The sequence below is a fragment of the Pristiophorus japonicus genome, chromosome 16 (assembly GCF_044704955.1).
Source record: "Pristiophorus japonicus isolate sPriJap1 chromosome 16, sPriJap1.hap1, whole genome shotgun sequence".
NCBI classification, from domain to species: Eukaryota; Metazoa; Chordata; class Chondrichthyes; family Pristiophoridae; genus Pristiophorus; species Pristiophorus japonicus.
This window is the reverse complement of record NC_091992.1, coordinates 123,370,184-123,382,603: the sequence shown is the minus strand read 5'-3', so window position 1 is coordinate 123,382,603 and position 12,420 is coordinate 123,370,184.

The window sequence follows — 12,420 nt, the reverse complement described above, 5'->3', positions numbered from 1 at the left end:
ATTCTCTACCATAGAAAGTTGTTGAGACCAGTTTGTTAGATATGTTCAAAAGGGAGTTAGATGTGGCCCTTACGGCTAAAGGGGTCAAGGGGTATGGAGAGAAAGCAGGAGTGGGGTACTGAAGTTGCATGATCAGCCATGATCATATTGAATGGTGGTGCAGGCTTGAAGGGCCGAACGGCCTACTCCGGTAACTATTTTCTATGTTTCTATCCAGTGACCCCCCCAATGGAAAATGTGGGTGCATAAACATGAGGACATCGAACATAGCTGTGCCCTCCCCCAGGGTCCTGCCACTCATCATTTAAGCCCACAGATGGAGAATGTGAGATATTAAATCCTGGAGGTGCACCAGTGCGCATGCTGTACCATGCTCTCAGACTTACTAGTGATGTAAGGGTCAGTTATTGTGCAGTGCTGTAATGAAAACCCTACTCCTTTGTAAACGACCCAGCACTGAAAGGCTGGTACATATTAAAGTTAAATATTAGGATGTCAGGTGACTGTGAGGTACCAGGATGAGACGGGTTTGAGTACTGATTAAAAAAAAATAAGTTGTGCCAAAATATATACCAACTTGACATTAGTAATTGATGCTTTCTTTAATGTGACCAATGTGTTTTAGAATGGAATTCTGTTATCGGGTGAATGATGTCAAGCAGCACAGATCTCCGTTCTGTGCCCAGTGTGTTGAAAGGTGAATTTGCTGAAGAACGGATATACTCGGTGCAGATTCAAACACCCATCCTTCAGCTGCGAGCTGCACTCCCTCAGCCCTGCAGGAGCCTCGCTGCTTTGTCGTAATTCCAATACTCCTTTGTAGAGAGGGCTGCATTATTTTATATACTATCAGATCTCCTGTGGCGTTAACCTTTGCTGGGCTGGAACCTATGCTATTTCATAATAATTAGCGTGCTTGTCGACAGAGTGTGACCGCGAGACTGTAAGCGTGACACGCAGCAAGAGTTGTAATACATTGTAGATTGGCTTGTAGCTTCGATTGCATTGGTTCTGCTGCAGGGATGTGCGCTTCTAATCATATTCTCCTTCTCACCAGATACTTCACATTTCGCAGAATTCACACTTTTTCTTATCATCTGAGATCGCATGACCTTGGATCACGTCAATGATTCATTTATCTAATCGTGGCATCGCTCAGACTTGCGGCCTGAATGGGAATGACTGACATGGGAACAATGGACGAGTCCACAGATCTCACTGTATTTACTTTGAGTCACTTTCAGGGAGTGCTCAAACAGACGCCGTCCTTGAGAAACGCAGTCTGCTTTCCTCTTGTGTCGCGATCAAATGTGTTACAGAGCTGTGAGTCTGTTGGTATCCCGTGGGCATAAAGCCGGGTCATATGGTGACTGAATGTGCCGCTGACTAACCTTCCATTTACGGTTTCAGAACTTTCTCTTCAGCTAAACTGGACGAAAGCAAAAGATGGAGAGGGCACCTGACCTGCCCCAACCGTACAACTATTTTAAGTTGAAACCATATTAAATTAAAAACCGACGAATAAACAAATTAACTTTTAACCATAAACTTAGTTCAAATTAAAATTTCGTTGCCAGTGATAGAAACATAGAACATAGAAATTTACAGGGCAGAAGGAGGCCATTCCGGCCCATCGTGTCTGCGCCGGCCGACAGAGCCCCACGACCCTTCATCAGCAGCACTAAAGGTTACAGACAAACCCATGAACAATGACAGAAAGGCAAGGAGCACCCAGCCCAACTAGTGCGTCCCACACCACTGCGACACCCCTTATATTGAAACATTCTACACTCCATCCCCAACCGGAGCCATATGATCTCCTGGGAGAGGCAAAAACCAGATAAAAACCCAGGCCAATCCAGGCAATCGAAACAAGTCCAGGAGATCACCCTGGTGATGATGCTCTCCAGTCCCTCCGGTGCCCACCTCTCGCGGAAGGCCGCGAGCGTACCGATGGACATCGCGTGCTCCATCTCCAGGGACACCCTGGCTCGAATGTAACTGCAGAAGAGAGGCAGGCAGTCGGGCTGAACGGCCCCCTCGACCGCCCGCTGCCTGGACCGGTTAATGAATCAGCCTCCTTCTTCTTCTCAGTCAAAAAACTGCCGTGGCAGCCTGAGTAAAGAGAACAACCCATGGCTTCTCAACTATGCTACTGAATTAAAGTGCCAATCACAGTCTGTGTGGAGCTGGGACATCTCAGTGATGGCGTTAGTTTTGGTGCTGCATTTGGCCTCAGCACCCTTGGCTGGGGCAGAGGAATAATCAGCCAAATCTCCTATTCCTAATTACTGCCGAGACAATCCTCTGGGAACACAAAAGCAAAACACTGTGGATGCTGGAATCTGGAATAAAAACAGAAAATGCTGGCAATCTCAGCGGGTCAGGCAGCGTCTGTGGAGAGGAAGCAGAGTTAACGTTTCGGGTCGATGACCCTTCCTCAGAACTGGAGAGTGTTCGAAAAGAACAGATTCTTAACCAGCACGGAAAGGGGGAGGGGAAGAAAGAACAAAAGGGAAGGTCTGTGATCGGGTGGAAGACATGAGAGATTAGAGAGACAGAAGGGATGATGGGCCGAATTCAAATGGTAATGACAGAAGTTAGAAAAACATTAGTCAAGATAGGGTGTGAATGGCGGGATAATGACCAACTGCCATTAGAGACAAGGAGAAAAAAAGAAAGAGGGGGGCGGGTGGAGGGGGGGGGGGAACGGTTATGCTCTGAAATCTTTGAACTCGATGTTGAGTCCAGAAGGCTGTAAAGTGCCTAAATGAAACATGAGGTCCTCGAGCTTGCGTTGAGCTTTGTTGGAACAGTGTCAGAGACCGAGGACAGAGAGGTCAGAGTGGGAATCCTCTGGGAAAGTGCATGTTTGTGAATGTCATGCTAATGCCGTTAGTCAGCCTGGTAATAGGCTCTGTCTAGGGCACTTGGGCAAGTTATCAGAATGTTGCTGGGATCAATGGAACACTTTTCACAACCTCAGGACATCCCAAAGTGCTTTACAGCCAATGGATTACTGTTGAAGAATGTTACTGTTATTTTGTAGGCAAATATGGCAGCCAATGTTCACAAGGCAAGGTCCCACAAACACCAGATGCGATACTGATCAGTTCATCTGTTTTTTAGGCGGTGTTGGTTGAGGGATAAATGTTTGGCCAGGACACCAAGAGAAATTCCTGCTGTTCTTTGAATAAAGCCAGAGATGTTTTATGTTCCCCTGAGAGGGCAGTCGGGGCCTCGGTTTAACGTCTCATCTGGAAGACAGCACCTCCGACGGTGCAGCACTCCCTCAGCACTGCACTGGAGTGTCAGCCTGGATTATTTGCTCAGGTCCTGGAGCGGGTTTGAACCCATGATTTGGTGCCTCAGACGAGAGTTCTAGCACCGTGCTAAGGCTGAATAACCGGTCTACAGGAGCGAGGGGGCGGGGGGTCGTGGGGGGAGAAATTAGAGCAAAGAAATCTTATTAGAAAGAATAGCTGGTCCCACCATTTGCTGTTCTTGCTACAGAGTGTTAAAGAAAGAAAGACTTGCGTTTCTATGGCGCCTTTCACAACCTCAGGACATCCCAAAGCACTTTACAGCCAATGAAGTGCTTTTGAAGTGTAGTCACTGTTGCAATGCGGGAAATACAGCAAATTTGCACACAGCAAGCTCCCACAAGTAGCAATGTGATAATGACCAAATAATTTGTGTTAGTGATGTTGGTCGAGAGATAAGTATTAGTGAGGACACCAGGGACTACTGCCTTGCTCTTTTTCAAAATAATGCCAGGGCATTTTACATCCAATTGAGAGGGCAGAAGCGGTCTCGGTTTAACATTTTAGCTGATAAGACGGCACCTTCCACCATGTACTCCCTCAGCACTGCAAACAACAGTCAACATACTTCAGTTACATGCTGGGTTTTTGTCTTTGAAAAGTGCATGAAAGTTCTGCTTAATATTTCATTTAAGAGAAAGAGTGTAAGCGAGAGAGAAAGAGATCGAGAGGGAAAAAGCGAGAGCGAGAAACAAAGAGAGAGAGACAAGATTTTTGTGCTCAGGTCTCTATAGTGGGACTTGAACCCACGACCTTCTGACTCAGAGACGAGAGTGTTCCTATTCATTCTGCAGGGTAACAGTTAACAATGTACATAACCACAGAGCATAGGCCCCTTATCTGTTCTGATTTTACAGAGACCCACTACGTTCAAGCATAGCTTTATTTACATATGATAGCTGCACATCTGGTGGGGGCTTATCTTGAGATTCTACTCCTACATCAAAGCTTGCAAAGAGCCTTGAGTGGATCATTTCAAATAATAATGACAGACAGTTGGAAACCATCTAACAGCAACAATTACTTTCTGTTGTCTAATGGTCCACACGTAGAATGCTTGAGGGCACTTCACAGGGTGAGAGGAGGATCCGTATCCCCACCTGTGACAGAGACTGTAATTCCCGTATTGGACTGTTCAGTCACCTGAGAACTCACTTTTAGAGTGGAAGCAAGTCTTCCTCAATTTCGAGGGACTGCCTGTGATGACTTCAAGGTACAGCGTGTGCTGGTGCAGGACAGTGACAGCTGTGAAGAGGGTGACTGATTGGATGTCACCAAGGTCCAGGTCTGTGATTGAAGCGTGGGCAGGTACAGCAGGAGCGGTGAGGTAGAGGCGAAGGAGTGGCGAGTGATCGTGGAGCGACGTGATCGGGGCCCAGGAGAGCCGAGAGTTCAGGGCCCAGAAGAGGCGAGGGCCCAGGGGTAGCACGGGCCAGCCCACTCTGAGATATGTGTACGCACTAGGTCCATGCAGCAGAGCTGGTCTCCAGTCGTCTTGGTTACTGGACCAGGACCTAGCTCTGTCAAGCCCGTGCGGTGGCTGGTGTGCAACGGCCATCCCATGTTAAAAAAATCCACGCACAGGCATCTTCCAGCCTTCAGGATGTAGTTCAGGACCTGGAATATTAGGTCCGTCATTGGAACACCTGTGAACTCATCCCTTTATGGCGTGGAAGTAAGTCATCCTCGATACGAGAGACCGCCTAAGACGATGATGTGAAAGTGGGGGTGGGAAGAACCAATTGAGGAGTCTGTTGAAGGTAGGCACAGTAGGTTTCAAAAAAAGGGGGCATAATGGCGTACAAACTGGTGCTGAAAGCTCTGCACTTTTACAATGTATTAATGAAACTTGTGTTCAATACAACCACCAGAAAAGAAACAGAATGATTGCAGGCCCAGGATAAAGGCACAGGGAGGAAGGTGAAAGTGGTTTGTCGGCTCTGAGATGGCTGAGTGAGCTCACAGGATACATGGCCTTTACTCCTTCCAATCCCCTTATGTCTTTAACTCTGCCAGATGCCAATGAAACACCGCATTCAATGCACTTTGGAATTGATGTGTTTATCTTAGAGAATTAATTGCTGAGGTTTTGATACACCATTAGTCATGATAATGCCTTTTTAGAATGCCACAATATTTAATAAAAAAGCACTATTAATAATGTTAATGGGATGTACATTTCATTCTTAGCATTTATCTGAGGTGTACTTTCTAGACCTGGGAATTCTTCACAAGTTTGAGCCCAGTCTTGATAAATCAAGAATAATGGTTTCTTGAGAGAGACAAGGGGAGAAAAAGCCGAGTTCCCCAGGCCATTTCTCCTGTCTTATGGAAGAAACAAATTGAAATCCTTGACTTGCCTGATGAGTTTTTGTGGCGAAGTGGTCATTAAGCTCGGCTTTGTTTATCTTCCCCCTTCCTTTGACATATTCCATCCGCAGTAGTCGCCTGAAGGCAATGATCCACGTTGGAGTGTGATTTCACAGGCACTGGGCACTCGCTGGTTCTTCAACCTCCTCTCCTCACAGGTGTTCAATAGTGCCCTCAGCTGCATCCAGGCGTCAGCACTTCCCAGCAAGGGGCACTACCAGATCGCAGCTCAGTTCCATCATGTGATGCTGGGCAGGTCCAGGCTCCCTCAGTGTTCCCAGAACCAGGAAAAGACATTTGCAGGTCACTAGGTGTGAAGTGTGTTATATATGTAAATCTGTATATATCTTGTATAGCCATGAGAGGGTTCATCCCTTGGAATCCCAAGGGATCCCACAATCCCTTGGGAGCACAGGTACTTAAGGAGGCCTCACAGGCTGGAGAGGCACTCTGGAGACTTGCAATAAAAGACTAAGGTCACATTTTACTTTGAGCTCACAGTATCCAGTCAGACTCTTTATTCATACATAACAAAATGGATCAATACATTTTTGCTCAAATCAATTTTATCCTTTGGGGACAAGGGAGTTATTCATCAGAGCTCCACTCCTTCACAGCAAACGAGCCAAAGGTGGGCAGAGGAAACGTTGCAAGGACACCCTCAAAGCCTTCCTGATAAAATGCAACATCCCCACTGACACCTGGGAGTCCCTGGCCAAAGACCGCCCTAAGTGGAGGAAGTGCATCCGGGAGGGCGCTGAGCACCTCGAGTCTCGTCGTCGAGAGCATGCAGAAAGCAAGCGTAGGCAGCAGAAAGAGCGTGCGGCAAGCCAGTCACACCTACCCTTTCCCTCAACGACTATCTGTCCCACCTGTGACAGGGACTGTGGTTCTCGGATTAGACTGTTCAGTCACCTAAGGACTCATGTTTGGAGTGGAAGCAAGTCTTCCTCAATTCCAAGGGACTGCCTATGATGATGATGACCACATAGATTTGTTTCTTCCCTGGTTTGTGTCGTTGAAGACATCTTGTTGATGTACTATGACAGAATTTGGAACATACGAATTAGGAGCAGGAGTAATCCATCAAGCCCGCTCTGCCATTTAATAAGATCATGGCTGATCTGATGAGAAATCGTGAATAAGCCAAGGTTCTGTTTCAATCACATTCTTATCAGCAGGATTGAACCTTAGATGAATACATTGCTCCAGCTATTGTAATTCAGGCTGGTCCACATGCAAAGAATGTCTCCAGTGATTTATACACTGCAACGCCATGTATATAAAAGCTACGTGGAAATCAACACTTGCAGAAACCATTGAACAATGTGATTGGTTGCTGGCAAATTAAGGCAAATGCTTGCTTTTCATTAATATGAACGGTATAGCTGATTAATTTCACTTACTTCAAGAATGATGATGGATGTTAATATTACGTACATCAGTAAGAAACAATATATGCACAAGTATAACTGATTGAAACTCTTTCCAATCTCACTGGCCAGAGGTAAGTGCTTATCATATTCCCTTTCACTAAAACTAACTAGTCTCTTTAGCTCTTCATTGATATTGCCAATGTCAGCACACCCAATACAATATTTTGAAAGTCACATCACCTTCTCTAGCAAGTGGCCCTTTAAACATCAGATGTTTGTTGATCCTGGTGGCATTGATGCACCCTTCCCTATAGGCCTTAGGCACACTATGATGAATATGTCTACCAACCTGAATCAGATGGTTATCTTTATTCATTGACCTTGGTTACCAATGCCCTGTCAATGCTGCTATCTCAGGTTCACTGAGAATGGCTATCTGCGACCCAAGGCATAAACACTGAAAAGACAATCCCGAATTGCTGTCCAACCTGTAATTCCCACTCTCAACGTTGTTCCTGTTTATGATCATTTATGGATTTACTTTGCCAAATGTGACATACACCCTAAAGAATGCATTCAAGCAGTTGTGTTGCTCTGTCAATGTCTGCCCCTAATATCACTGGTTTTCCAGTGTTACCTCCAGAAACAACTCAATAGATTGTGGTTGACAGGAGCATCAAAGCATTATGGCTTACAATAGCATGTATTTTTTAAAAGCATGTGGATCTCTTTAAGCTGGAGATCAGACATTGCCTTCCTTGTTGTGGTAGCCCTATATAGAATGAGCCAGGTACGGTGATGTAGTGATAATGTTAGTGGGCAAAGCTAGACCAATAATCCAGAGAATGGGTGAGTGCAAATCCCATCATGGCAATTTGAGGCTTGAATTTTGGAAATTTAAAAAAAGTCTAGTATCAGTCATAGTTTGCACCAAGGAAACCTGCCGTCCTTACCCAGTCTGGCCTATAGGTGACTCCAGCCCCACACCAACTTGGATGACTAAAACAAACTCAAAATACTGTACGTGCTGGAAATCTGAATACAAATGGAAAATGCTGAAAACACTCAGCAGGTCAGGCAGCATCTGTGAAGAGAGAAACAGAATTAACATTTCAGAACTGGAAAAGTTAGAGATGTAACAGTTTTTAAGGAAGTAGAAAGGCAGGGACAGAGGGGGAGGGCAGGAGATGGGGAAAACAGAACAAAAGGGGAAGGTTTGTGACAGGGTGGAAGGCAGAGTGATTAAATGATAAAAGGGATGATGGTGCAAGGCAAAAAGGGACGGTAATGGGGCCAGTAAAGAAACAAAAGATGGTCTAGAGGAGTTGTCAATGGCAACTGCAGAACCATTACCAGCAGCTGCTGTCCGAGAAAATGGGAGCGGTGGTTATAATCTGAAGTTATTGAAATCAAGATTGTAAAGTGCCTAATCAAAAGATGAGGTGCTGTTCCTCAAGCTTCTGTTGTGCTTCATTGGCACAGTATAGGAGATCGAGGACAGAGAGGTCAGAGTGAGAGTGGGACGGAGAATCAAAATGGCAGGCGACCGGAAGCTCAGGGTCACGCTTGTGGACTGCACGGAGGTGTTCAGCAAAGCGAGCACTCAATCTGGGTTTGGTCTCCCCAATGTAGAGGAGACCACATCATGAACAGCGAATACCAAAGGCGACATGAGGAAAAACATTTTTACCCAGCAAGTGATTAGGATCTGAAATTCACTGCCTGGAAGGGTGGTAGAGGCAGATTCAATTGTAGCTTTCAAAAGGGAATTGGATAAGTACCTGAAGGAAAAACAATTGCAGGGCTATGGGGAAAGGGTGGGGGGGGGGAGCAGGACTAGGTGAAATGCTCTTGCAGAGAGCCGGCACGGGCTCGACGGGCTGTAACCATTCTATGATTCTATGATTCTAGTATACTAAATTGAAAGAAGTACAAGTCAATCGTGGTTGACTCTTACTTTATTGCTCCCTGAAGTGACCTGGCAAACCACGCAGTTGTATCAAGCCACTAACAGTGGTTCAAGAAGGCCCACCATCACCTTCTCAGAGCAATTAGGGATGGGTAATAAATGCCAGCTTTGTCCGTGATGCCCATATCCTAAGAAAGATAAAAAAAAGTATTGTTGGGAATAACTGGCAACCCTATGAATGCAAGACCCTATTCAGTATGAGGGATGACTGATATCTGATGAGACATTATCTATTCCCAATGTGTGCGCGCTAGGTCCGTGCAGCAGAGCAGGTCTCCAGTCGCCTTGGTTAATCCTTGCCACTGGACGAAGACCGAGGTCTGTCAAGCCCATGTGGTGGCTGGTGTGCAACGGTCACCACACGTTAAAAAAAATCCACGCACAGATCTTCCACCCCCTCAATTGGAGTTTAGGACTGGAACATCGGGTCCGTCATCGAAACACCTGTGAACTTGTGGAAGCAAGTTATCCTTGTTCGAGGGACCGCCTATGATGATGATGATCTATTCCCAATAATAAAATAGGTAAAGGCATGGATTGACTTGACTTGTATATTGTGCAGTAACAGAGCTACTGGGGAAAATGTCTTGTAAACTTGCAGTGCTCTCTGTTCACTCTTAAGGTAGATTTAGGAACAAAGTCCACCTGGCTCACGATTCTCCTTATAGTTAAATGACTTGCCCTGAGGAACCTCCAGACAGTACCAGCTCTTGTTTTGAATATTGTTTGGATGTGGGTAGATGAGAGAATGAGCTGATGTAAAAGGTATGCTCTTGGTTGAACCACGGGTCATGGATTTGCCTGGTCCCAGCAAATTGAGTTTGGACAGAGTTGGTGGGTTATGAGTAATTTGGGTCATTGAGTGCGGCAATTTATTAAATTGGCTGCTTTACGAGTGCTACAGAAAGACGAGTTTGTGTAACTCCTACACAGTGCCAGGGGATAACACCTCCAGGTATAGGAACCCACCTAATCTTGAAATATGAATGATGTTTTCCTTAACTCAACACCCACACAGTTTTGCTATGGGCTCTTAGTCTGATGCTGCTCAATTCTTGGCAATTGTTCTACTTTTCCAAGGCTGTTAGTTTCTCATCTTTTTCTTTTGTGTAGATAAATGAGATTCTGAGATTTTTAATGTCAGTCCAATTGCTTTTATAAACATAGCAACAAATGTTAAAATTCAGTGTAATTAATTAAAAATATATTTAATAAAGTTCCTTCAATGTCATGAATATATGTATTTTTTTTTGTTAATTTAGAAAGGAAACTGAGTTCAGAAACTACTTCTCTGCTCCCTCGATAGTAATTTCTGTGTGATGATTTGATTGATTTACTGGAAGCTGTCCAGATTTTAACCAGTCCATTTTTTTCTCTTTTCGTGGCAGTTTCTCCTTCTTCCTCCTTTCTGAAGGTGTAAGGGCTGATTTTAACGCTGATGGGAAGGGGGAGGGAGAGGGGATGGCGGTGGTCGTGGTGGTGTCAGGTGAGTGGTTAAAATGCTTGTTGTGCAATTCCCTCTCTGTTCCCGCCCGCCGCCATTTTAATTGCTGGGTTTCTGGCAGCATTGGGGCTGCCCGTAACAGGTTGTCTCGGGTGCTATGACACAATAAGGACCCCAATGCAATCTGTATTCCAGGTCGCGCACAGTGCCGGAGCTGCCAGTAAAACCTGGCAGCGAGCAGGACCTGGGCCAGACCAGGCCCAGGAAGGTCAATATTTTTCATGTTTTTTTTAATTCTTCCTCCAGGCTCCACAAAGAAACCCTTGCGCTGCCCTGCCACCGATCAGGTATGGATCCCTGCTGGGGACGGGCGAGATTTTCACTAACCCACATTGTAACGTGGCCCGTGAGTGAAAGTTTCTCCTGGCCTCACGGGGAACCGTCATGCAAGCTTGCCGCTCTCCCTGACCCCGCACTCACGCCCAGAGTTAACATCAAAGGACTCCCTGTTGGGGTGTGCGTCCACAGATGCTCTCTGGCACTTTGCCCAAGTGGCCACCATTCCCGCATGAACCTTGGCAAACGCCTCAGGCAAACTAACTGCCCATCATCAGCTGAACTAAATCCTGTCTTCATCTGATGTTAACACAGATACATCTTCAGGTGGGGCTAAGGCTCTTACTGCTGCCCTTGCCATAATATCTCATAACACTCCTATGAAGCGCCTTGGGACATTTCACTATGTTAAACGTGCTATATAAATGCAAGTTGTTGTTGCTTAGATGAGCTGACTCAACATGGATTGAGGATGTAATTCTTGAATCACAGCAGAACTGTGCACTATTGTAATGACATCGTGCACAACTGGCACAGTGATGTGATTCACAACGGTGTACATCATTGTGACATGCGATTGCAAAGGAAAAATTTGCCGAATATTTTCTCATGAAGTGGGTGACCTTTTGAATAGCAAACTCTGAGATCTACAATGTATTCTCGAATAACAGTTATAAGGTGGGTTTGATATAAACCCTAAGCTCAGACAGCCCACCAGTCCTACCAATCCCAATCTTCCATCCCATGCCTTTCCAGGCTCAGTGACACCGCTAAATTAACAGGCCCTTTTGTGCTCATGGAATCATTAGTTATGTCGGAATAGGAGTTGGTCATTCAGCCCCTCGAGCCTATTCCACCATTCAATTGTATCATGGTTCATCTACCCTCCTTGGTACTGTAACCCTTCATATCCTTGGCCAACAAAAATCTGTCAATCTCAGTTTTGACATTTTCAATTTACCTAGTCTCAACAGCTGTTTGGGGGAAGAGTATTCCAGATTTCCACAACCTGTTTAATCATTCAAATCTTGCAAGTGGGTTAAAGCCGGCCAAACTCCCTTGACAGCCAGCAGACAGAGGAGACTTTCATCTGAAGTGTCACCCTGGCTCAGTGGTAGCACTTTTGCCTGAACTAGATGGTCATGGGTTCAAGCCGCACTCCAAATTTAAGCACGTGATCTCGGTCAGCACTTTAGCACAGCGCTGAATTAGAGGTGTTCTCTGTCTGAAGAGATTTTAATTGAGGGCCATTGCACTATTCAAAGAACAGCAGGGATGTGTCCTGGGCAACATTTAATCCTCAACCAACAATGCCCAAAAATCAAATTAACAGATTGCAGAACATTGCTGTGTGCACAGACTGGCTGCCAAGTTTGCCTAGAAAACAAATGACTACACTTCAAAATTAATTCATTGGTTGTAAAGCAATTTGGGACATGAAAGGCACTGTATAAATACATGTTTTTTTCTCACCGTTGCTCTCTGCTCCATTCAAATCTAGATCCTAGATCTGAAAAATCATAGGGGCCGAAAACCTGGCTTACCTACCGTTTTCAAAGAGTTTTTACCGCCGTTTTGGATGAGCTTGTCTCTTTCGCGAAA